We start from the raw sequence: 25,726 nt of genomic DNA, 5'->3' as shown, positions 1-25,726 counted from the left end.
GTCGCATAATGAGTCGGGGTCCTGGAACATGCGCAGTTTGCACCGAGGCTCTAATTAGAGCGTCAGATGCCATGCAGATGTGGAAGCTGCAGCACAGCTACACTCTATTTTAATGCTCGTAACCCTAACCCTAGAGCGCTGCTAGAATTGTGGAAAGTTTGGAATTTAAAGTGAACCCCTACACACATTCCTGTGCCATTTTCACCTAACAATAAAAAAACGCTAAAACTTTAAATATTTACATATGTACAAGGGAGGTGATGGGGGATGGCAGGGGGACAGCTGTGGCTGTGCATTGCAGATTCAGCAAGAGCACAGGGACCAAAGGAGAGGAGGCATCCATGATGCTGGTGACACTAGCAACGTGCAAGCGGACAAGGATACCAACACCAGCTCATCACCAGCTGGCAGGAGACCACCATTGTTCTTGGGTAGGGCGGGGGAAAAAGTTTAAAGGGGCCTGGGCGCTTTAAATGTGCACATATGCTTTCTGCCGCCGGTGCTGACCGCCGCAGCTGCGCAGCTGCGCATCCGCCAGCCGGCAAAAGAAAAAAAAGCCGCGTTTTTGGCCGCCCGTGCGGAAGCTGCCTCTCTCTTTGCAGCGTCCTGCGAGGCGGCGGTATGGAAGCTGCGGGTAAGAAACAGCCCCAGGTGAGGCGTCTTCACTACCCCCAGTGTGGAAGCCCCATCCACCTTAGCCATGCCCCCGGGCCGGGCGATCTGGAAGCTCCGTATTCAGGGGAAGACACCTTCAAGACGTCTTCCCCTGCCCGTCTGTAACCCGCCGAAGTCTCATATAGTCCTGACAACCCTTCTGATCTGTTTAAGGTGAAGGCGAAGGTAGTCCCTTGACATGAATGTCTAGTCATAACCGAGGATCATCTCCATTGTTAAGCCAAAGAGCCAGTGTTGTTGAAGAACTGCTCTTATGTCATGTGTCCAGCATGACTGCACTGACTGCTGCTACCTTCCCACCAAAGTGGTACCTATTTATCTACTTGCATTTGCGTGCTATCAAACTGCTAGTTTGACAGAAGCTGGGACTAGTGACAGGAGCTCACCCCACCATACAACACTCAGGCCTCAAACTGTCAACCTTCCAATCTTCCAGTCCTCAGAATTGGTGTCTTAACCACTAAGCCACTGTGGGGCAAAACAGTGGCCAATCATAGAATCATAGAATCATAGAATCGTAGAGTTGGAAGAGACCACTAGGGCCATCCAGTCCAACCCCCTGCCATGCAGGAAATCTAAATCAAAGCATCCCTGACAGATGGCCATCCAGCCTCTGTTTAAAGACCTCCAAGGAAGGAGACTCTATCACCCTCCGAGGGAGTCCATTCCACTTTCGAACAGCCCTTACTGTCAGGAAGTTCCTCCTAATGTTGAGGTGGAATCTCTTTTCCTGTAGCTTGCATCCATTGTTCCGGGTCCTGTTCTCTGGAGCAGCAGAAAACAAGCTTGCTCCCTCTTCAACATAACATCCTTTCAAATATTTAAACAGGGCTATCATATCACCTCTTAACCTTCTTTTCTCCAGGCTAAACATCCCCAGCTCCCTAAGTCGTTCCTCATAGGGCATGGTTTCCAGACCCTTCACCATTTTTGTCGCCCTCCTTTGGACACGCTCCAGTTTCTCAATGTCCTTTCTGAATTGTGGCGCCCAGAACTGGACACAATATTCCAGGTGGGGCCTGACCAAAGCAGAATACAGTGGCACTATTACTTCTCTTGATCTAGACACTATACTTCTATTGATGTAGCCTAAAATAGCATTGGCCTTTTTAGCTGCCGCATCACACTGTTCACTCATGTTCAACTTGTGGTCTACTTGAACTCCTAGATCCCTTTCACACGTAGTTTCATTCAGCCAGGTGTCACCCATCCTATATCTGTGCATTTTATTTTTCCGCCCTAAGTGCAATACCTTACATTTCTCCGTGTTGAATTTCATTTTGTTAGCTTTGGCCCAGCTTTCTAGTCTATTCAGGTCATTTTGGATCTTGATCCTGTCCTCTGGGGTATTAGCTATTCCCCCTAATTTGGTATCATCTGCAAATTTGATAAGTATGCTCCCAATTCTGTCATCCAGGTCATTGATAAAGATGTTGAATAGCACTGGGCCCAGGACAGAGCCCTGTGGGACCCCACTGGTCACTTCTCTCCAGGATGAAAAGGAGCCATTGTTGAGCACCCTTTGGGTTCGGCCGGTCAACCAATTACAGATCCATTTAACAGTTCCTTTGTCTAGCCCACATTTTACAAGCTTGTTTGCAAGAATGTCATGGGAAACCTTGTCAAAGGCCTTACTGAAATCAAGATATACTATATCCACAGCATTCCCTTCATCTACCAAGCTGGTAATTTTATCAAAGAAAGAGATTAGATTTGTCTGGCATGACTTGTTTCTCTGAAATCCATGTTGACTTTTTGTGATTATGGCATTGCCTTCTAGATGGTCACAGACTCTCTGTTTAATGATCTGCTCCAGAATCTTTCCTAGTACTGATGTCAGACTAACTGGATGATAATTGTTGGGATCCTCTTTTTTCCCCTTTTTGAAGATGGAGACAACGTTTGCCCTCCTCCAGTCTGCTGGGATCTCTCCTGTTTTCCAGGAGTTTTCAAAGATTATTGCCAATGGCACCGATATTACATTTGCCAGTTCTTTTAATACTCTTGGATGGAGTTCATCTGGTCCCGGAGACTTAAATTCTTAGACTTAGAGACTTAGATTAATAAGGTGTTCCTCTACTATCTCTTTACTTATTCTGTACTGAAATGCCCCTATTCTGTCCATTATCCTCAGGTTGAGCACCCTTTGCCTTTTCTGAGAAGACTGAGGCAAAGAAGGTGTTGAGTAATTCTGCCTTTTCTCTGTCTTCTGTTAGCATTTTGCCATCTTCTCCACGCAGTGGCCCTATCGTTTCCTTCTTCTTCCTTTTGCTGCGGACATATCCAAAAAAGCCCTTTTTATTGTTCTTAACCTCTCTAACAAGCCTGAGTTCATTCTGCGCTTTAGCTTTTCTGACTTTACCCCTACACATGCCTGCTATTTCTTTGAATTCCTTTTTTGTGATTTCCCCCTTTTTCCATTTCTTATACATGTTCTGTTTCAAACTTAGCTCGGTTGAAAGTTCCTTAGTCATCCATCCTGGTTTCTTGAGATACCTCCCGTTTTTCTTTCTCACTGGAACTGTTTGAAATTGTGCCTTCAGTATCTCCCTTTGGAGAAAGTCCCATCTGTCCTGAACTCCTTTATCTTTTAGTATTTCTGACCATGGAATCGCCCTCAATACTTCTCTAAGTTTACTGAAATCCGCTCTCCTAAAGTCTAGGATGCGTGTCTGACTATGCCTGGCTTCTCCTTTCCACTCTATTACAAACTCCAGGAGAACATGGTCACTTCCACCTAATGATCCCACCACTTGCACCCCATTAAGCAAGTCATCCTTGTTGGTTAGGATCAGATCTAAAATAGCTGACCCCCTTGTTGCCTGTTCCACCTTTTGGACCATGAAATTGTCTTCCAGGCAAGTGAGGAATTTGCTAGGCCTTGAGGATTTTGCTGAGTTTGACTTCCAGCAAATATCAGGATAGTTGAAGTCACCCATCACTACTACATCTCTCTTTTCTGACTGTGTGGTCATCTGTTCTAGAAAGATATCATCCAATTCCTCAGTCTGACTTGGGGGTCTGTAGCAGACTCCCACCGTAACATCCTTGTTGTTTCCCTCCCCTTTAATTTTTACCCAGATGCTCTCCACCTGGCTTCCATGATTGATGTCCGGGATCTCTTCACAGGTGTAAATATCTCTGACATATAGTGCTATTCCTCCTCCTTTCTTGTTTGGCCTTTTTCTCTTAATAAGGTTATACCCCTCTATTTCCACATTCCAATCATGAGACTCATCCCACCAGGTTTCAGTGATGCCTATTATATCATATTTGCTTTGTTGTACAAGGAGTTCGAGTTCATCTTGTTTATTTCCCATGCTCTGTGCATTAGTGTAGAGACATCGCAGACCATGGTTCCCTTTTACTTGCTGCCTGTGCAAGTTTTTTGGCCTCCCTCTGTTGGGTCCTTGCACTGTTTGCCTTGTTTCCTCTATGTCAGTTTGACTATTTTCGCCATCCCTTTCGCCTTCCTTAATATTGTCTCCCTTCCCCTCGGAACTCAGTTTAAAGCCCTCCTGATCAAGTTCTTGAGACTGTTGGCAAAAACATTTCTTCCAACTGGCGTGAGATGCAACCCGTCTGTTGCAAGAAGTCCCTCCTCATGGAACCGCAGCCCATGATCGAAGAATCCAAATCCTTCTCGGCGGCACCATCTGCGAAGCCAGTTGTTCACATCTGCTATTTTCCTCTCCCTTCCTGGACCATGCCCTTCAACTGGCAGAAGAGATGAGATGACAACCTGTACATCCATTCCTTTCAGCTTCCTACCAAGCGCCTCGTAATCCCTTTTGATGTTCTGTAGGCTGTGTCTTGCAGTATCGTTGGTTCCCACGTGGACCAAAAGGAAGGGGTATTTGTCAGTAGGCTTGACCAGTCTTGTCAGCCTCTCTGTCACATCACGGATCTTTGCACCTGGAAGACAATGACGTGCAAAACTGGCCAATGACGTGTTTGGTTGTTTGTTTGGTTGTCTGTTTGTGGGAAGTCTATAATTTGCTATATTTGTATAGGTTAGTGCTTATCATTTCTCTGCATAATCTAGCCATAATATAGTTGGGGGGGGGAACAATTGTGCATATTCGTTGGAGGGAAATGCAGAATGCCCCAGATTTCACTGGCTCAATCCTTGTGGATGCTCTGAGAGCATTACTGTGTGATACTAAATGTGGTCTGAATGATTACTGCTTTCATAAGGAAATTGTTCAGATATTCTTTTCCTTGCAATGGTTTTGTCACCAGGTTTGGAGGTTCCCCCACCCATGTTTTCCTAATGTGAAGTAATGCAATCGAACGGTGGTCCTGAACCAACAACAAGCACTGTGATTCTTTACCCACTAGATCTGGTTTTGTTCGGCTTTTCAGTAGGATTGAACAGATAGATTTAAATAGTAATTGTTGTTTTGATGATGGCAGTTATTGTCATTCTCATTATTTCTACCCTACTTTATTCCCTTTATGGCATGACTATATGGGCCTAATGAAGAGGTTCTCCCCCCATTCCTCTGCTCCATCTTCATGGCAACCTGTCTTCACAACAAACGGCCAAATCCCCAATTTGAGTACAGACTGTCTTCATTATTTAAGGCCAGTTTTGCACCAAATCTACCCTGTCCCTCCATTAAATCATCTTTATTAAAACTTATCTTCTGCTCTGGATTTTTCAAGAAAACCTAGAACACACTGTAGCAACACCAAGTAACTGTCTACACACACATCCCTGCTGTGTCACTCAGCGGTGCTGCCACTGGCACAAGTCATTCCCTCTGAGGTCCCACTTCTGAGGGCTCATCTACACTGGCTAGAATACTCTGGCTGCTCCTGGAGTATTCTGGCCCCAAAGCTGCCCCAATTCCCCCATTACAGCCACACTCTGTAGCAATGCTGGATAGCTGTCTACACAATGGTCCCCGTTGTGTCACCCCATCACTTCCTCAGAAATGAGGCACCCAGCATTGATCTCATAGCAGTGGATAAGTGCAGTGTAGATGAGCCCTTGGAAGTGGAGCTCATGGCAGTTAATGACCATAGGCTTTTTGTGTAGTTTAAAAAATATCATTTCTTACATTAAAAGTTGTTGCTCACAGTGTTGTTGTAAAGGGACTGGCCTGGACAGCAGCTGGAATTTAACTTTCCAAAAAAAAAGAGAGAGAGAGAGAGAGAGAGATCAACCACTGTTTTTGATGTCCCTATCCCAGCAACCCAAGGGACAGTTACAAATGCAGTCAGTCATCACAGCACAAAGCTCAATGGGACTGTATGAGCCTTATCACACGTGGGGGGTTTGCAGCTCAGATCCGCAGTCACTCCTGTTCTAGCAACGTGAAACGTGATGTTTTTGCACACCAGATCTGGATTCACTCCTGTCTAGCAATGCAAATTCATGTTAAAACGTGATGTTTTACCACACCTGGTTGCTTTTCCATTGCCCTTCCGAATCGAGGGGGAAGCGGAGTCAGTTCAATTCCAGACAAGTCACGTGATGCGGATTCAAACAAAGTGCGGTGAGTGCACATTGTATTACCACACCAGAGGGTTCAATGATTCGAATCAGTATCCTTGTGCATGCTCAATGGGGCTGTGGACACTGTCCTCCTTCCCTGCCCCCTCCTTAGCAGTCATCCTTCATCAGACTGAAGGAGCAGTCAGGGGGTGATGGGATAGGTCGCAGGGGGTCACTGGGCCAGGATCGGGCTGCAGGAGCAGTCAGAGGATGATGGCATGGGTGGCAGGGTGGCAGAGAGGATGAGATGGCATGAAGGAGGAGGGGGGATGAAGGAGCAGGACGCAGGGGGCCAAGGGAGGCGACATCGGAGTGATCTTCCACACCAGACCAATTCGAAGTGAAATCGAAGTGAGCTTGAAAGCAAATTCTGTGGATTCAATTTTCTCCGATTTCACCAAAATGAGGGGTCACTTTGGAAGCACCACGGAAGGAGTGCCCATAGAAAGGAATCTCTTTTGCTAACACATTCATGTTATAATGTGAATTTGCATCATTGGACCCGCAGTCCCCCCGGATCTGAGTTGCAAAAAGCTGCAAAAAGCTCCGTGTGATAAACACCTGTGTCCACATGATTTTGACTAAATGCAGATTCTGTGGCTTCAGCATCAGCTACCTTTTTTCTCTTCTTTTTTCACTTTGTTTGTGCCATTAGCCAGAAAAGTTGTGGAGAACTCAACAACTTTCAGCCTATTTATAATCTCTGGGTTGGCGTAGCAAGCATACAGAATTACCCTTATGTGGCTTTTGGAATTCATCTTTTGGCTCACACTATTACTAGTTTTGTTTTGCTTTCATACAAATATATGTGTGGTGTTATCTAATGATGCTATTATTTTTTTACTGTTATCGTAGTTAACCATTAATTGTAATGATTATCTCAGAAAGAAGTCCATCTTAAAAAAAGAGCAGCCAACCAAAAGCACACATATGATGGCAATTCTCTAGACAGCTCTTGTCATGCAGATCTCTGTTATAAATATAAGTAATTTGGGCATCTTAGCCATACTGTGACAGATACATGCCAAAAGTACAAAATTTGAACAGCTGGTGGCTTTCAGCCTTTACAGGTCAAGCTTGGAAAAGTATATTTCTATGAGCAAGCTGCTAATGAGAGATATGTCCAACATGCACTGTATATACAGAAAGAGGGGGAGATACAGTTGGCCCTTCTTATACACGGATTTCTTATAAACAGATTCAAGCATCCATGGTTTGAAAATGTTCAAAAAAAGTATAAATTTAAAATATCAAACATTGATTTTCCATTTTTTATAAAGGACACCATTTTGCTATGTCATTATATTTAATGGGACCTGAGCATCCACAGATTTTGTTATCCATGGGGGATCTTGGAACCAAACCCCAGCATATATCAAGGGTCCACTGTATATAGTTGCCAGTTGATGCTGAAGGATGAAGTAATTATTATGAAGGGTTGCAAAATGGAAGAGGGGCAGATAGCATCTGTATGTGTGGTCTCCCCGGGCATTCAGATTTGCAATGTTGTGATATCTCTGAGTAGGATCTCAGGGCTTGGCTCCAACTCTCCAATTCCATGAGTAATCTCCAAGCAGAAGATGAGAGTACAGTGCAATCTGTAGGCTTGCCATCACGGGCTTGCCATCTACAGACTTGAGCTCATGCGGACAGCAAGCCTGAAGGGACAAAATGATGGGCACCCGCACCACACATGCAGCAGCACATGCAGCAGCACACCACCATTAGAATCAATGGGATTTGATGTCCCACTTTTTTCACAAACACAGGGATGGTGGTGGTCCGGAATGGATCCCCCTGTGTACAAAAAAACCATTGTATAAATTTGCCAGTTTGAGTGGGCTCATCTCCAGGCAAGAGGACAGGGCTGTGTGCAAATCTCCAGTTTATCTATTAAAGCAGCATCTTGCTATAGTTGGCAAGGCCTAATTGATTTGCTGTAACTTGCAATATCACTCCAGAGGGTTTACCTATTTATTTAATTAGCTTCCTCCTTCTTGCCCAGTCATAGTGCCAGAGCTCACTCTCCACTCCACTCTGGATCCATCTTTTGGCTAGAAGCAAGTAGGCTAGATTAAATGTTCCTTATGTGGTCTCCCTAAGTATATGGAAGGTATAACCCTCTCAGTTCACCTTGCTTCGGGAACAGTCCCTTTAGCTAAGATTTTTCTATTAGTTTCCAAACACAAAAATACATTTTCTCTGTGTGTCTCTATGTGTGTCAAACTATGAGCAACTGTACTAAAGGCATATTGTTTAATGACATCACCAGAAGCCATCATTAAGTGTCAGGTTTTAGCCCAGAAACTTCAGGGCCTGGGACAATCCTGAACTGGCAGTGGCAACCCTATTTCTGAGGCCTTTTCACACTTCATAGCTGTAGGGTATCCTGGGATTTGCAACTAATAGAAAGGTATTAAGAAATCTCAGCAGAGAGCTCTAGTGCCTCACCAAACTACAAGCTCCAGAATTCCATATAACATTTCTTTGGCAGCAAATAAATAAAATATAGTGCTACAACTGATGTATGAAAGGGCCATGCAACATACAGTAGACTCAAAAGCCCAGGTTGTATTACTAGCAGCCATAAGTACCATAAGCAAGATGGTATCATCTTGTAAAAGATTCAGAATGGACAATGTAGTTTTTCTTTCATAACAGTCTCCAAATTTCTAGCATTTCAATAACTTCAACTGAGCATTTAGAAACAAAGAAAAAGATCTCCCTTATCTGAAATGCTCCAGAACAGAAGTGTTTTGGATTTCAGAGTTTTTTGGATTTTGGACTATTTGCATATATATAATGAGATATCTTGAAGATGGGACTCAACTTGAAACATGAAATTCATTTATGTTTCATATATACCTTATACTGATAGCCCAAAGGTAATTTTATACACAATTTTAAAAATAATTTTGTGCCTGAAACAAGGTTTGTGTAGAATGAACCATCGGAAAGCAAAGGTGTCACTATCTCAGCCACCCATGTGGACAATTTTGAATTTTGGAATATTTGGGATTTCAGAATTCTGGACAAGGGAGACTCAACCTGTAATAGAATCATGCAACCCCAACTTCATGAACTTACTAAAACATTGTATGTGTACTAGGCAGCCTTTTCATGTATAAACATTTGTCTGGTGCAGGACTCACCTTAGGTGTATGTGTGTGAAAATCATTCTCAAGTTTAACACATATAACGACACCACAAAGATGTTCAATGCTTCTTCAGAGAAAAGCAAATCTAGTAATCTTGGATTTTGAGAGTAACATTTGAAACAATTTCAAGTAGATACTGTCTCCAGAAGTTTGCCGAGAAAACAGAGCACATTGGATTTTACTAGCATTCTAGCAGGATGATTTGTATTTTAAATTGATTTGCTTTTTTATGGAAGTTTCACAACATACTTCTTAATTTAAATGCATTAATTGAGGCTTATTTTTGTAATTTATTATAAAACTGTTTTTCCACTGAAATATCTTTCATAGTGACTGATGCCCAAACCCTTCCACCACCAATTTATGTCTCTGCCTATATAATGAAAATTGTCTCATTACACCCCTGACTGGCCCCCATAATCAAGCAACATGGTTTGCAGTAGAGAGAGAGGTATGTAATGTGGAGGTGGGCAGCGGGGCAACATATGGGCCTCCTGATATTGTTACAGAACTCCCTTCATCCCTAACCAGCATGTTCCTTGATGAATGATGCAGTCCAATAAAATCTGGAAGCCCACACATTGTTCATTCCAGCAATAAGATACATTTTGTTGCTAACTGCCATCCTTAATAGAATCCATCCATCTAGCATGCAGTCTCCTTCTCTTTCTGGTTCCCTCCACCTTTCCTAGAATTATTGTTTTTCCAATGATTCATGCCTTCTCATAATGTGTCCAAAGTACAACAGCCTAAGTTTTGTCATCTTGACTTCCACAGAGATTTCTGGCTTGATCTGTTCTACCACCCATTTGTTTGTCTTTTTTGTTGCCCATGGAATCCTCAGCACTCTTCTCTAGCACCACTTCTCAAATGGATTTATTTTCTTCCAATTTTGTTTCTTAATTGTCCAGCTCTCACATCCATACATCAGGGAACAAAATGGCTTGTATGATTCTAACTTTTGTGATAAATTGTACATCTTTGCATTTTAAAATCTTTTCCAATTCTTTCATAGCCACTCTCCCCATACTTAATTGTCTTCTAATTTCCTGGCTGTTGTTGCTGTCAATGTTTGATCCGAGATATGAGAATTGATTTACTGTTGCTATTTTCTCGTTGTCGAGGCTGAATTTGTGTAAAATCTCCATGGTCGTTATTTTTGTTTTCTTTATGTTCAACAGTATGCCTGTCTTTGCACTTTCTTCCTTGATCTTTCTTAGTAGTTGTCCCAGATCTTTCCAGTTTTCTGCTAGTGTTATAATATTATCTGTGAATCTCAGAGTGTTGATATTTCTTCCTCTTATTTTCACTCCTACATATATATCATTATTCTGGTCAGAAAGAATGGGTCAAATGCATCATACCTGCTCAGCCATAAAAATCTGGTGGTGGTCAGGAGACAACTCCCTAGACAGCCCACCTCACAGATTAAAATATTAATTCTAAGATCTGAAAACTGGTGAACTGTAAATAACATTGTACCTCTCTATACTGTGGACTTGCAACTGATAGCATAATGTGTTCATCAGGAGAATATGGACAATCCTAATCAATCATTCTCAGATTCACAGCTGGAAAACATGTGGAACAAAAGAGGCCCCATTCTCACTAGCCCATTTGCACTGGATAGGATTAGGTAGATCTGGTTGCCCCCACACTCAATCAGCCCAATTACAAGTGCCCATTACCCTTTACCTTGATCAGGGCAATTTGCCCCTCTGAAGTTCACATTTGAAGTACCACTTTAACATGGAGCCTCCTTTGTTGTCAATTAAATTCACTTCCACTTTCGTCAAAGGTGACATATCCTACAGCCATTGGCGAACCGAATGGGTGCTTTCCCCTCTCCTTTAAAAAAAAAAAACTGGCAGCAGTATGCGCATATTCTGTCAACTTGTCAAATTTAAAAACCTCCAGGTGTTTGTGTGTATTACCCTAAAATGACCCCATCCTGGGGTTTTCTTGGCAAGATTGGTTCTGAGGAGATTTGCCATTGCCTTTGCCCTGAGACTGAGAGAGTGTGACTCCCCCAAAGTCATGGGATTCCACAGCCTTCCCTCTGAATGCCAGCCTCTAGCTTCCTCTTTGCTTCCAGCCCAGCATTTCCTCCTCTTTGGAATCTCTTCCCTTCCGTTCCCTTCCAGCCCAAAGCATTCTCATAATCTGTCACAATAATAATAATAATAATAATAACAACAACAACAACAAGAAATGTTGCTTGCAGGGGAGGCCACGTGAATGCCATCTCTGCATCTGCTTTCCCTCCGATTGCCACCCCAGAATGCCACCTATCCTTACATACACACATGTAGCACAAGCATTCACACATTGTATCAATTTGCCAAATTGAAGGGGAAACATTTGTAACATTCGCATTGTAACATTCACATATTACACACATTTTTTTAAAAAAAATGCCACTTGCAAAGTGACATGCCGTGCCAGCAGCAAGCAAATGAAAGGGAAATGTAGCACAAGCATACACATTCTATCAATACGTATCCACCTGTAGAACAAGTATTTGCATAATCTGTCAAAAATAAAATTACAAAAGAGAGAGACAGAGAGAGAGAGAGAGAGAGAGAGAGAGAGCTGCCTGTGAGAGGGGAGGCATGTTCTGTCCACTGCCCTCCCTCTGACCTAAATCCCTCCCGTGAACTTGACCTGATCATGACCGGGGCCAAGTTCACATTTGCCAGCAGCAGGGAAGAAACGGGTTTTCCTAAAAGACACGGGAAATAATCTACTTTCAGAAAAACCGCTCTAAGGGGGATTTGCCCTGGTTCAGGTGTGAAAAACCCTAATTCTGATGTGCTTAAACCGGTGCCAATGGGAACTTCCGACTTTTAATTCGGGTTACAATTTGGTACAAAAAGTAGTCTGAATGGCCCCAAAAGTTTTTGGTGCAGTAATAATAAACCACAAGGATCACATTTTATTTAGTTCAAGTGTCATCATCTTGAAGAATGGTTTTGAAGACACATGATGCAATATTACTAGTGAAGCTTACTGTTGTAAAGTAGAGGGCAAGAGACAACTTGAGCTTTTTAGAGGAAGAACAAAGTATAAATGCATCAAAGAAATATAATACTTCAGTAAAAATATTCCACACTTACATCCTTTTAGGGTTTTCTAGGATACCTAAAGTTATGGTGACCACTGTTATCCTTAAAGATAAAGAGCCATTAAAAAGAAAAGTGGAGCCTTGAAGCTGCCCTTCAACAGTTAGTTCCCACAGAGAGTAGACTGCGTAGCTCACAGATTACTAGGTGCACCATAAGCAGCAGTCAGTATTGCATTTTACACTGATTATTTATAACAAGCAAATGCTTCTTCTTCCCCTTCTCCTTTCCAGCAATCAGTCTCCTACATACACTCCAATTGTTCCAATTTGCCAGGCAGTTGTGATTAATCCTATGTTGTGCAACTTCTTTAACTGCCTTGGGTCCCCTCCAGGGAGAAAGGCAGGATATAAATCAAATAAATAAATAAAACTGCTTTTAAAATTTTCCAGTGTCTTTTTCCACCTTCCATTTTACCCTTTTCTTCTCAGAACTTTATCACACCAGAACCTGTAACATTCCCACTGAGTTCTGAAAACGTTCTGTGGCAGAACGATCTGGGAATGGGACTCATCGCATTAGAGAAGTGATAATGGGATGATAACGTATCAGGAACATATTATATTGCACAGCACCCCCTTTGAATGGGTGCTTTTGCTGAGTGCATTCTCATATCGTACTGCTGTGGTGCATACACATTTCTTTAGCTGGAGCGCAATGCCGTGATGTCATCACTCTATCATCTTTTTACCTCAGACAACTTCCAGTTGGATACTCTAGGACTGCAAAGGAGGAAATTGTCTCAGCCAGTCAGGACATGAGGACTGACAGAACGGATTTAAGAATGGATAGGATTACTACACTAACTTTTCATGTTCCGGTATGATAATGTTCCATCTGTCTGAGAACTGTCTCTCATCGTTCTCACCTTGGGATGCTGTTGGAACACTTTGAGGTCAGAATGGGAACTCGATGGGAACCAAACCGTGCAGTAAACTTTGCTGCGTTCCGTTCTCATTCGGTTCCCAGAACATTATCATAACGCTATGCGATAAAGTTCTCAGCTTACTGCAATTGTTGCAAATTGAGTTCAAAAGGCAAAGGTAGTTTGCATTCAGTCATCCTGGAGGGGAGAGAAGAGGCTCAGCAAAAGCAAACTGCTGCAGCTTGTTCTAGCATTCCGCAGTAATAACTGTTGTCATTTTGATCACACTCTGATGTTATTTGGCCACATACGTCCCAGTTTTCATCTATGAAATTGTGGAGGATATGGTCCTATTGTCATCTGGTTCATCAATGGATAATCTCAGTCTTTGCTTCCTGCTTACAGTAGGCCAATATCTGTGCATCCTCTACCTTTTGAAATTCCCCAAGTCGTCTTCAGAAGCATTGTACAATGGATTTTGCTTTGTGTGTTAACTTGATCATGTCTAATGAATCCAAATGCTTTCAGCTTCTTTTTTTAAGAACGCTGGAAACTAAAGTAATTAATGAAGTTGTAATGAAACATTGGCTCATCCAAGACTAAAAACTGCAATGACATTCTTTATGAATGAGCCTTTAATTTGGCTCTCTTTTCCATATAGGCTATTATTAACTTTGACACACAAGTGATGCTCCCTATCCAAATCTGGCTTTGTGAAATGTGATGTTGTTGTTAATTGCCATCAAGCTGGCTTTGACTTATGGTGGTCCTATGAATGAGAGACCACCAAGACTCTCTGTTATCAGCAGCCCTGAAAAACTTAGGGCTGTGGCTTTATTGTTTTTGGATTTAAATCCAAAACATACTGCAGAAATAATCCAGTTTGAGACTGCTTTAACTACCATGGTTCAATGCAAGGGGAGAACTGTAGTTTTGTGAGACATTTAACCTTCTCTGTCAGAGGGCTCTGATACCACAATGAACTACAATTCCCAGGATTCCTGAGCACTGAACCATGGCATTTAAAGTAGTCTCGAACTGGATTATTTCTGCAGTATGTTTTGGACCTTAATCTCCCTGTGTTGTGGGTGTTCCTCTTTTCCTGCTGTCTTCAACTTTACCGAGCATTATTTTCTAATGAATCGTGTTGTCTCGTGATATATCCAAATTATGATAGCCTTCTATGGAGAGTTTCTAAGGAGAGTTTGAAAATTCCTAGCCCACCCACAGAATCACAGAAACACAGAATGAAAGAGCTGGAGGAGGCTCTAAGGGCCATCAGGTTCAACCCTCTGCCCAGTGCAGGATCAAGTTATGATGGTCTCTGCAAGGAATGCTCCAAAAAATGACTGCATAAATCTATGTTGTATATAGAATTATGACTATCATGTTCTTCCTGTACATAGCCCTTTTATGAAGGGGCCTTGATTTCCAAACACATGATAACTGCAAAAATCACCACATGGAAGAATAGTGTTCAGCTAAATCAATGCTGATGGAGACAAAAAGAGAAGCACAGGGAACAGCAAGCAGGAAATGTAGAAGCAGTAGGAGGAGGAGACCAAATAAAATACAAAAAATAAAGGATGATGAGTTTCTGAAGAAGACAGAAGGAAGACAAATGAAGAGAAAAGTACAGAACTTTAAAAGAAAGGTCCATATGCTCGAACAAGAGATTACTGTTATTAGCATATTATGTAGTGGGGGGGGGGGGGAGAGACTTCAAATCTCAAAAGTAACACTGGCCGTGTTTGTCTTGAAGCATAAAGCCCTGTAAAAACACTGGGATTATAGGAGGTAAGCACAAACTGCCTTCTTTATATACCAGCCAACTAAACCACAGTAATAAAGACATACACCTTGTCAGGTGCATCTCATATTTTACTGCCTGTGGCAAAACAGCAAATGAAATACAACTACTTCAGTCATCCAAATTGCCCTACTCCAGTTGAAGTACTTTGGTACCTGTGACAGAAAATCTCACAAGCTTCTTTTTCCATCCCTGGCAGTAAAAGTATGCTAATAAGAAAGTAAATAATTAGCAATTGCCTGCCTTCTATGCCAGCCAAAATCCATAGCCACTTCACCCTGTTTAAGGCTAGAAACAGCCTTTCACCTTCATGAAAGAATATGCCAGGATTTCAGAATTGAGGATGAAGCATCTTCTCCCCTCTCCCGCCACCCCCACCCTTGGCTCTGTGTTACTCAAGCTCAATGCACATGTTCTAACAAATACAAAGGAACACTGGAATGCTAAGCAAAGGGAAGTGTTCTTGCTTCTTGAAGTTACTGGAAAAGCTATTGGAATATAAAGTTGCTCATGGGACACTAGAATTCTGCTGACAACACAAGAAAGTGACATGAAGATCAAAAGGAAGTTATTCCCCAGGGTCTAGCCATCTATTGAAGTAAAGATCCCCCCCACACACACACACACACACCATAATTGAATATCACTTCCATTCTTTTGTGGCTTTTCTAGTAGATTTCTACAGAACCCATAGGATACACTCCCTATAGATGAATGCTAGTTCAGCCATTACAAAACTTGCTGCCTATAGTATTTCTTCATCAAGAATGGCCCTGCCAGTAAGCAGAATACAGCAGATAAGAAGAGATTTATTTATTTATTTATTTATTTATTTAGAGGATTTATATCCCACCTTTCTCCCAAAATGGGATTCAACTAGCACATCTTCCCTTCCCAACCCCCCTGTATCCATTCCTTGTGAGCCCTCTACCCATGCCACTCAGGGCCCATCCAAACAGGCCAATTGTTCTGGTAAGTGTTGGGCTAATCTGTGATGCCATGCCTTGCAATGCCTCACAATGCATGTTCCCTCTCCCATATCCAGTAATGCCCTAAATCTGGGGTGGGCAAAGAGCAGCCTATGGACAGCAAACAGGTTTGGGGCCCTACTTTTCTTGTCCCTGAAGCCTACCACTGGTCCTCCAATGCCACCCCACCCCCAATTTTTTTAATGATATGATTAGGGCAATTTTGCCCCCAAATCACATTACAGCCCTTCGAACATCTAAGACCATTCCCTCAACCCACCCCCACAAGCACTTCAGAAACATGTACCTACCCAAATACTGCTTTTTCCTTCTGCAACACTTACAAATAGCTGCAGGAAGGGACAGGATAGAACTGCAGAGGGAAACAGAAGTATTTGGTCTCACTGGGTGAAATGAAGTGAAGCCAGAGGAGGGGCTGGCTCCTGTTCCCATGCGCTTACTCATCTCTGTCTCTAAACATACCAGAGTTTCATCCACTGTTTTTCTTCCTCCTTGAGAAGTCATCAACAGTGATCTGAGCAGGATTTCCTTCCCTCTCTGCCATCTCTCCCTTAAACAAAATCTTCTAACCCTCAATACAGTATTACTATTTCAGGTCTGGCACTTTTAAAAAATAATAAAATTTATATTGCAAAAGCACTATACCATATTAATACTGTACTACATCTACATAAAGCTGAGCCAGAGGAAGATGATATTGTGAATGCAACATAGTGCAAAGGATGTGTTTAACCTCATCCCTGGAAATGTAATGAGGGAAAGAAGGTCAAAGGAAAACTTCCAAGGCAAAAATCATTCAATACCACATCAGTGGGACCACTCAGAAGTACAGAAGGATACAGCCATAAGAATTTACCCCTACTTGTATGGGAAATCCCCTGAACAGAAAAGAAATACCCCCTGCCCTGGGTTTTTTAAGTTGCAGCTAATTCTGGAATTTCATGAGAGATAGATCAGGACATCAGTAAGTACATGTGGAAAGTTATAACTCTCAAGACTAAAATGAGGATCCTCCAGGCCATCGTATTCCCCATCACCATGTACAGATGTGAGAGCTAGACAGTGAAGAAAGCCAACAAAAGGAAAATCAACTCTTTTGAGATATGGTGCTGGAGGAGAGTGCTAAGGCTACCATGGGCAGCCAAGAAGACAAACAAAGGAGTTCTAGAACAGATCAAGTCCCTGAAAGCCAAGATTACTAAATTGAGGCTGTCATACTTTGGCCACATCATGGGAAGGCATGAATCATTGGAAGAGACAATGATGCTAGGAAAGGAATAAGACAGTAATAATAATAATAATAATAATAATAATAATAATAATAATAATAATATATTTATATCCCGCCCCTTTGAGGTCAATCGGGGCGGCTAACAGTAATAAAATACAATACATTATACATCAAAATCTACTTCCCTCCCCCCTTAAAAAGTTATTAAATCAATTATAATTAAAACCAACAAATTAAAACAACATCAACACATACACATTATTACAAAACAAGAACAAAACAAAACAGTAAACTGCGGTAGCATTCTACTTAAATTTCCAGGGAGGACCTTGGGGACTCTCATGAGAAGAGGGTTCCTGAGGCTGGGAATATCTATCCAGGAAAGGCCTGCCAGAAGAGATTCGTCTTGACAGCCTTTTGAAAGCTGTCTAAAGATGTCAATTGATGGATCTCGTCCAGCAGGTCGTTCCATAATCTAAAAAGAAAGGAGAAAGAAAGGATGACTACATGCCAGATGGTTGAACTCAATTCAAGAGCTCATGGACCTGGTTTTGCAGGACCTGAACAGAGCAGTGGCGCACAAGGGGTCTTGGCAATGTCTCTCAACCACAGGATGTTCATGAGTCGAGGTCAATTCAAGAGCAGTTAACAACAACAGGTATAGACACAACTCTGCCAAATCCAGAGACTTTAGGCCAGTTTGGATTAACCTTCACACTGTCCTATATCGCCATTTCCACTTGAACATTGCAGCAAATTCTATCCCATTAGCCCTAAGGAATATCTGTCAAGATAGTTGCTGTACATGGAATAGAATGGACACCATCTTGTTCTTTGCCTCAGGTAGAAAAATCTCTTGGGCCAGCCCTGCTCTGTATCCCCTTCTCTTCTCCCCCATAATGTTTTATGATAAGGTGAGATGTGCAATATGCCAGACCATGTTGTGATGAGTTATTCTGATCCTACTCCATGTCACTGGCCGCCACTTGTGGTGAAGTATTTATAGTCTTCCAGATTTTGTTAGCCTGCAGCTCCTAGCATCTCTTACCACTGGTTATGCTAGGTAAGTTTGATGGGAGTTGCAGTCAAAGAATATCTGCAAGTCGCCCAACAACCTGACCTGCATAAACACTGGAAATTCACTCTGGTGCTAGTTATTGTACTGGAGGACCATGCTGTGCATTAATAGTCCTTTTTTTAAACCTGCAACATTTACATAGTGTTTGGTTAGATATCTTTTCCTTCTCCTCATTTTATGGATGATCTTTCAGTAAATGAGAGCTTGTTCCAATTTGAAAGGAGAGATTTCTAAAGAGGAAATATTATTTTCTCCTGCTCTCAAAGGAAATATCAGGTTGTTAAAAAAAAAATCCAGAGACTTTACAGCTTGGGGGAAAAATACTTGTGTTTCTCAAGCTAAATACCATCACCAGTCCATCTGAGCATATCTTTACAATACATTTTTCATAATCTGTGTGTGTGTGTGTGTGTATACTGCCTCAGAGTGGAAAACATATGCTTGCTAGGCAGTAGCAGAGGAAATGAAACAATTTTACAAGCAAAAATAGAAATAAATCTCTGTATATATATATTTTTTTAAAAATAACACTCCTGGTGCCAGCATGGTGTAATGGCTTGAGCACTGGACTACAACTCTGAAGACCAGGATTCAATTGCCCTCTTGGCTATGGAAACCCACTGGGTGACCTTGGGCAAGTCACACACTCTGAGCCCTAGAAAACCCTGTGATAGATGTGCTTAGTATCACAATAATAATAATAATAATAATAATAATAATAATAATAATATTTATACCCCGCCTCTCTACAAAATGCAATCGAGGCGGCTTACAAGATTAAAAATATACAGTCCAAACCCTCAAAACCCCCCCTTAAAATACAATTGAACAATGTAGAATTTAAAACATAAAACATACTTAAAAACAATACAATAACTGTATTGAAGTCAGAGGTCAGCAATTAGATTTCCCTTTTGATAGCCGGAGAACTATTCAGGAAAGGCCTGCCGAAAGAGATCCATCTTTATTGCTTTTTTAAAGCTGTTTAGAGTGGTAATATGACAGATCTCATCCAGCAGCCCATTCCACAATCAGGGAGCTACAGCTGAAAAGGTCCTTTGGGAGGTCATAGATTTTTCCCCGAGGATCTAATTGTGCGGGGAGGATTATATGGAAGGAGGCGGTCCCAAATATAAGTTGGACCCAAGCCATTTAGGGCTTTAAAGGTGATAACCAACACCTTGTACTGGGCCCGGAAACTGATGGGCAGCCAGTGGAGTGATCTTAAGATTGGTGTTATATGGTCTCTTCTGGATGTACTGGAGACCAATCTGGCTGCCATGTTCTGAACTAATTGAAGTTTCCGGACCAAGCACAAGGGTAGCCCTATGTAGAGTGCATTGCAGAAATTAAGGCGTGAGGTTACCAGTGCATGTACTACAGTCTCAAGGTCTCTGACTTCCAGGAAAGGGCGCAGCTGGCATATCAGCCGAAGCTGATAACAGGCACTCCTGACCACCGCATTCACCTGATTTGTCATGTGAAGCAACGAATCTAGGAGCACCCCCAGACTATGAACACAGTCCTTTGAGGAGAGTGTGACCCCTTCTAGGACTGGAGGTTGTATCCCGATACCTGGGTTCGGAGCCGATACCGTAAGTACCTCCGTTTTGTCTGGATTCAGCTTCAATTTGTTTTCCCTCATCCATTCCATTACTGCCTTAAGACAGTCATTGAGAGATGAGATGCCATCTGAAGTCAAAGCTGAAGACCGAGACATGGAGAAGTATATCTGGGTGTCATCAGCGTATTGATAACACCCCACCCCATGCCTCCGGATGATCTCTCCCAGCAGCTTCATGTAAATGTTGAAAAGCATCAGGGACAGGTTGGCACCTTGTGGGACGCCACAATTAAGCTCCTTCCTTGCTGAGCAACTTTCCCCAAGCACCACTCTCTGGAATCTGCCTGAGAAGAAGGAATGGAACCACTGAAGCACTGTGCCTCCTATTCCTAACCCTCTCAGGTGATTCAAGAGGATATTGTGATCTATAGTGTCAAACGCTGATGAGAGGTCCAGTAGCACCAGCAGGGTCACACTACCCCTGTCGATGCCCAGACAAAGGTCATCAGCTAAGGCGACCATGGCAGTCTCCACCCCAAATCCCATCCTAAAGCCAGTTTGAAATGGATCAAGATAATCGGATTCCTCCAAGACAGCTTGGAGTTGAAGAGCAACCGCCCTCTCGATCACCTTGCTCAAAAATGGTAGTAAAGAGACTGGCCTGTAGTTCTTCATATCCAGGGGGTCAAGGGAAGATTTTTCAGGAGTGGCCTAACCGCCGCTTCCTTCAAACAGGATGGAACATGACCCTCCCTAAGGGATGCACTGATGATGTCCCTTAAGAACACCCTCAAGGCATCTCCTCCCTGGACGGCCAACCACGAAGGGCAAGGGTCAAGAGGGCAAGTTGTTTTCCTCACTCTACCAAAGAGCTTGTCAACGTCATCAGTACTTACGGATTGAAATTGATCTAGTATAACCACATCAGCGGAGTTGCTGGACACCTCATCAGTTGATTCTGTTATAGTTCTGGCGTCCAAGTCGGCTCTTATCTGAGAGATTTTATCTACAAAGTAGTTGTTAAATGCATCACAGCAGGCCATTGTCGGGTTAAGTAAAGGGTTCTGCACAGGTGGAACCTGTGTCAGTCCCCTCACCACCCTAAACAGGTCTGCTGGATGGGACTCTGCAGACGCAATACGTGCAGACGAGAAAGCTCTCTGCACTGCACGTATTGCCTCTCTATAGGAACGAAGGAAATTCCTATGACAAGTCTTGTCAGATATGAGTCTAGTTTTTCACCAGACACGCTCTAGCCATTGTCCAACCCGTTTCATCTTTCTGAGTTCTTCTGTATACCATGATCAGTCGGTGATTTGAAGTGGGCTGTCAAGGACGCTTGGGAGCAATCGTGTCAATAGCCTTGGTAAGATCATTATTCCAGATATTAACCAAAGCTTCGACGGGATCACCAGCATTACCAACCAATGAACCCTCCAAGGCTTTCTAGAATCCAGTTGGTTCCATTAGCCTTCAAGGGTGGACCATTCTAATGGGTCCTCCACCCCTGACAGGATGAACAGTGGTTCTGAGTTCAGCCTTGATCAGGAAATGATCCGTCCATGACAATGCGGAGGTTTTTATTACCTCCACCCATGGATATTCCTGTTCCGTACTAAAGACTGCATTGAGTGTATGACCCACACAATGAGTGGGCCTGCTGACCAATTGGCCCATGTTTGTCATGGATTCCATGAACTCCCGAGTTGCACCTGTGAGATTTAATGGACTGGTCTCGAGTGGGATGTTGAAGTCGCCCAGAATAAGAAGTCTGGGCGACTCCAACAGCAACTCTGAGACCAGCTGTGTCAGCTCGGTTAGGGAGTCTGTTAGACAATGGGGTGGACGGTATACTAACAGACTCCCCAAACTATCCTTGGTCTTCAGACTTAGGTACATACACTCGAAGTGGACCGTTTTTTGGACAGGTATCCTGGTCAAGGTAAGGTTGTTTTTGTGAACCAGAGCCACTCCACCCCCTCGCCCACTTCTTCTTACCTGCTCAGTGACCAAGTACCCAGCTGGGAGGGCCTGTCCCCAGGTTATTGCACTGTGTGTAGTTTTAATCCATATCAGCTTTGCCTCCACTCTGACACTTGCTACTTCTATGGGAAGGAAAGTTTCCATGGCCTCAATGTGGTTTTTCTGACTAGTACAAAAAGCAGGTATGAGGTGGGATCGTAATGGGCCCATACAGACAGGCCAAAATAATGCTGCTTCGGGGCACTTTGAAGGTATGCTGTTTAAATGATGCATGCATCCTAAGAGGCCAGAAGCCATGTTAAACCAATGCTCCAGGCCTAAGGACTGGAGTGCAGCTTTATCACAGCATCTGGCCTTTTAAGATGCATGTGTCATTTAAACAGCATACCTCCAAAGTGGCCCGAAGCAGCTTTATTTTGGCCTGTCTGTACTTGTTCTGCATGTAATTGTTCTGCATCATAGACGTCACAAGCTGAGAAAGTAGCTACAGGGGACACAAAGTGAGGGCATTGGCTGCCTTATAAGAGTTCTGCTCCAAAATGAAATATTTCTAAAGTCCCCAAATTTCTAGCACCATAATAAAGTCAACATTTAATTGAGTATTTACAAATACAATTTAGGCATCCAAAGAAAAGGGGTAGGCAAAATTGCCAAGGGAATGGGAACCCAGCAAACAGAAAAGTTCTATGTGAAGTGATTTTAAGCATCTGACTGTCTGCAATGCTAGAAATTTGGGAACTGAAGGCAAATTTCATTTGGTGGAAAGAAATTTTAGCTGAGGCAAAGCCTTAATTTTGCACCCATCCCCTCAGTGGGGGGCCCTGTGACAGAAATGATATTAGTTTTTTGTGAGTTTTTCAGGCTATGTGGCCATGTTCTAGCAGAGTTTCTTCCTGATGTTTCACCAGCATCTGTGGCTGGCATCTTCAGAGACATCTTCGACTTCACATTAGAAATGATATTAATTTGTTTCCCAAAAATTACGCAGGCAGGTCTTTACTGCCACTTTCAGAGGCAAGCAAGAAGAATAGAAAGAATGCTTTTGGTTTGAGACAGAAACTAGTAGGAGTATGTGGGGTCTGCATCACCCCCTAATCCTTTAAAAATGCACATTAAAAAACTTGATGTGTGGTTTTAACGGGTGTAGTAGTCAGAATATTAGATTGGAAGATTAACCTCTCAGTCCCCATAGACCCATAAAATCAAGTGATCTTGGACCATTCTCCCTCTCTTAGCCTGACCTATCTCATGAGGTTTTTCTGAGGATAAAGTAGAGAAGAAGAAAGCTGAATATATCATAGTGAACTCACATTCAGAAAAGCAGAATATAAATGTAATTAACTAATAAACTAAGGGGCCCAAATACCCTAAAGGCACCAGATCTATTCTAATCTTGGCAGGTAAGAAGGTTCACCCTGGTAAGTACTTGAATGGGACACTGCCAATGAATGCCTGGTGCTGAAGGTATTTTTCAGAGGAAGAAACTTGCAAAACTACCTCTGAGTGTTCCTTGTCTAAGAAAACTCTATGAAATTCATGGGCACCGTAAGTCCAGAGGCATCTTGAACACACACACACACACTAAAGTAAGAGCCATAGGAGGTTAACCAACAATGAGCACAAAGTAATAACTTCTAAAGGCATGAAAAAGGAAGCATATATTAAATCCAGCAGAAAAGCAACCTTCCTTCACGTGCATTCATAAAACCCATCAAAATAATAATAATGTATTTGTTGCTTCTTACCAGACCTCTCTACATTCATACCATGCATATTTGCCTACCTACAAAACAAGTGTTCTGAAGCATCATCTGACTTTGTTTTAAATATCTCACTGCAGTATCCATTTTAAAATTGTGAAGTGATTATTCTCTTTCCCCCCCCCCCACCGCAAACACCCTGCCATTGAATTGAAGTTGTACAGCAGTTGAAAATGCTGATGGCTTAACTGGTTTCATTTTTTTTCCACAGCAGCCCTGAGGGGGTTTAACTCTTTCCACTGCACTGAGATCTTGCTTTTGGAGTTCAATGTTTAACTCGCACTGGGAGACTCATAAATATTCGGAGTCACTCTCTCCCTCTCTGTTTGATTAGGAAATGAGCCTTTAACTCAATGTAATCCCCAAGCCATTAACAAAAAAGCCCTCAACAGCTCCACTATTAGAATTTCACTTCTAACCCACAGAGGACTGAATTAGATTAACATAACTACCAGCAATTTGAGTTTATTTTCTGTTCCAGAAAGAAATGTGTTTTCGGGGTGGGGGAAGTGAGATGGGGTGGAGAGACAGAAAGCATAATGAAATGTAAAAATTGAGAGATGATAAAAAGACATTCTGATGTTGAGGTGAAGAGATAACAAGAGAAAGCAAAATAGACAGCTGCATAATCGTTTCAAAATTTGTGGCTTGTAAGAGCTTTCTTGTCTTTTAAAAACTAGGGTGAGCTTTTAAGCTTTATAATTATTTAAGTAATACCAGTATATCCATTCCTGCCATCTAGGTTTTCATCTCATCATTTTAGGCTCATAGACTCATTTCACACACTTGTACAAAAATCTACCTGGCATGCAGGTATGGCACAATTTTCAGAAGTTGATGAACTGTGGAAGAAGGGGCAGCAAAGTGGGTCAAACAATACAACTTTATAGGCATAAACAGGGAGTGAGACTGGGACAGTTTTTCCATTCCTCAAAATCGCAAGCAGACCCAGTGAGACAACACAGCTGAGACGTAAACACAAATCTGATTAACATTGATGAAGGTCTGTGAACAATTGTAGAAGCAGGGACCACAAAATAGCAACATCTCATTAGCACAATGCACAAAAGTTTTCCTATTATTACTATCCAAAAACTGAAACTGGAGAGCACCCCTATGCCCTACTCTCAGATGATAGTTATTTGTTTATCTTAAAACAAGAAAAAAGAATCTGCTGGTTGAACAGGAGATACATAAACAAATATACACATACACAAATAGGTGTATTTTCAAACATATTCTTTAATGTGCCCGAAGTGTCTAAATAATACAGGAAGATAAATTTTAAGAAGATTTACTTTATACTATCCAAACTCCCAAAGAAGGTTTTATTAACCATTGAGATTGGCAAGTATGTCTATAGGGCCGTCATACAATTTTGCATATGGTTTGTAGGGAAAAGGTTGTATCTTGCACCTGCAAAATACATGATCTTCATTTAAAAAAAAAACCGATCAGACATGATCATAATTTGTAACAGAATCTAATCAATGTGTTTTTACAGGGGAAAAAACTGGGCTTCTGTTTATACAATTGATGACCATACCATGACAAAGAAATAATATATGGATCTTTATGTGCATCCAACATAAATTTCCTTTGCATAAAATTATTAATTGTTAAGTACAAATGCAAAAAAAGAAGCAAACAAAGTATTTTACAAAGCTTCTTGTATGGGCTGGATTTTTTTTTAATATTTCTTTTCTAAGTGCATCTTCAATTTTAATAGTCGTATGAAACATTCTTATTTTCTGTTAAACTTCAGTAAACCAGAATTTGTTTTTTCTTATTTGTATGGTGCTGGGAGGGTGGGGAGGATTATATATTGACTCTCCCAAACATTGCAACAGTAAGTTTGGTTAAATAAAAGCAATAATAAATACTTTTGAAAGAAAATTTGTTTACTTGTAAAATGTATGTACAGCAAAACAAATAGATTATGATATGCATTTATTCATAATAATTATTTAGTTAAACATTATAACTAC

At 42.0% G+C, this 25,726-nt stretch overlaps 1 protein-coding gene across 3 annotated transcripts in view; it reads right to left on the bottom strand.

Moving 5' to 3' along the window:
* ESRRB (estrogen related receptor beta) overlaps positions 1-25,726 on the bottom strand; it is a 240,160-nt gene that overhangs the window by 213,092 nt on the left and 1,342 nt on the right. The window lies entirely within an intron of this gene.

The sequence above is a fragment of the Sceloporus undulatus genome, chromosome 1 (genome assembly GCF_019175285.1).
Source record: "Sceloporus undulatus isolate JIND9_A2432 ecotype Alabama chromosome 1, SceUnd_v1.1, whole genome shotgun sequence".
In the NCBI taxonomy this organism is placed as follows: domain Eukaryota; kingdom Metazoa; phylum Chordata; class Lepidosauria; order Squamata; family Phrynosomatidae; genus Sceloporus; species Sceloporus undulatus.
This window is presented reverse-complemented; position numbering and strand designations above follow the sequence as displayed.